Source organism: Aythya fuligula, chromosome 3 (assembly GCF_009819795.1).
Source record: "Aythya fuligula isolate bAytFul2 chromosome 3, bAytFul2.pri, whole genome shotgun sequence".
Taxonomy (NCBI): Eukaryota; Metazoa; Chordata; class Aves; order Anseriformes; family Anatidae; genus Aythya; species Aythya fuligula.
Genome location: NC_045561.1, coordinates 22,085,512 through 22,087,245, shown reverse-complemented (window position 1 = coordinate 22,087,245; position 1,734 = coordinate 22,085,512). Strand labels below are relative to the sequence as shown.

The 1,734-nt window shown below is 47.6% G+C and overlaps 1 non-coding gene across 1 annotated transcript; it reads right to left on the bottom strand.

Moving 5' to 3' along the window:
- Positions 1–423: 423 nt before the first annotated feature.
- On the bottom strand, positions 424–496 carry TRNAK-CUU. The gene has a single exon. It is a non-coding gene; the product is annotated as a tRNA-Lys (tRNA).
- Between the last annotated feature and the right edge of the window lie 1,238 nt (positions 497–1,734).

Genomic DNA, 1,734 nt, shown 5'->3' with positions numbered 1-1,734 from the left:
AGAGCTGGGAGGGGACAGACCCAGGACAGGTGACCCAAACTAGCCAAAGGGGTATTCCATACCATCTGACGTCATGCTAAACAATATATAGGGGTGGCTAGCCGGGGGGAGGGGGCCGGACTGCTCGGGGTTAGGCTGGGCATCGGTCAGCGGGTGGTGAGCAATTGCATTGTGCATCACTTGTTTGTACATACTATTATTACTTTCGTATTATCACCATTGTATCATCATTATTATTATTGTTATTATTATTTTTGTTATTTTTTTTTTTTCTTTTCCTGTCTTATTAAACTGTCTTTATCTCAACTCACGGGCTTCACTTTCCATTTCTCTCCCCCGTCCCAGAGAGGGAGGGGGGAGGGTGAGCGAACGGCTGCGTGGTGTTTAGCTGCCGGTCGGGCTAAACCACGACAGTCTTTTTGGCGCCCAACGTGGGGCTCGAACCCACGACCCTGAGATTAAGAGTCTCATGCTCTACCGACTGAGCTAGCCGGGCCTCAGATCCTCTGTATCCCCGACTCCAAAACCCCAGAGGCCGACCTCGAGTTTCCCCAGGTTCTTTCTGCCAGAGGCTCCAGGTGGGGCCGTTCTCCCCGGCTGCAGTGTAGAGCACATTCTTTACATCTGGTCCTGTTCGAACTGGCCCAAGGGCTACTGCATGGACTATTTCCTGCTTCATTTGTTCAAAGGCTTGTCGTTGTTCAGGGCCCCATTCAAACTCATTCTTCTTACGAGTTACTTGGTAGAGTGGGTTTACCCATCAGTGAACAGGGCATATTTCTTTTCATTCTCTGGCAACTGGTTGTACAGTGGGGCTTCTTCAGCACGACCCACCTCCTCCTCTGATGATATCCCAAAGTATTTGCCTTCTGGCCAGTCCATGATCACTTCCAATATTCCTGGGCGACTGGGGTTTCCTATTCGAGCCCGCTGAGTAATCAGTGCAACCCACTTGCTCCATGTAGCATCAGTTGCATGATGCGTAGAGGGGACAGACCCAGGACAGGTGACCCAAACTAGCCAAAGGGGTATTCCATACCATCTGACGTCATGCTAAACAATATATAGGGGTGGCTAGCCGAGGGGAGGGGGCCGGACTGCTCGGGGTTAGGCTGGGCATCGGTCAGCGGGTGGTGAGCAATTGCATTGTGCATCACTTGTTTGTACATACTATTATTACTTTCGTATTATCACCATTGTATCATCATTATTATTATTGTTATTATTATTTTTGTTATTTTTTTTTTTTCTTTTCCTGTCTTATTAAACTGTCTTTATCTCAACTCACGGGCTTCACTTTCCATTTCTCTCCCCCGTCCCAGAGAGGGAGGGGGGAGGGTGAGCGAACGGCTGCGTGGTGTTTAGCTGCCGGTCGGGCTAAACCACGACAACTCAGTAATTTCTAGGGCTGATGTACAGAGTTAATTTCTCTGTCATCAAAATTTCAGTGTTGAAATTTCTTTTATTTGTGCTTTCCTTAAGTTTTTTACTTCAGCCATTGTGCTGGGGTTTTCACTTAAAGCTCAGACCTCCCAAATACTGAGATTTCTGACAACTCCATGCACATTCCAGAACTTTGACTCTGTTAATTCTCTGCAGGCTGATAGAAAGACAAGGTAGAACAGCAGTCAGTCAGCAAGACACACTTATTTTCATCTCTCATGCAGCTGGTATCTGAGAGCATCTCAGTGAGGCCCTAAGGGCAGCAAGGATTTTGATTTACTCCAGAAACTG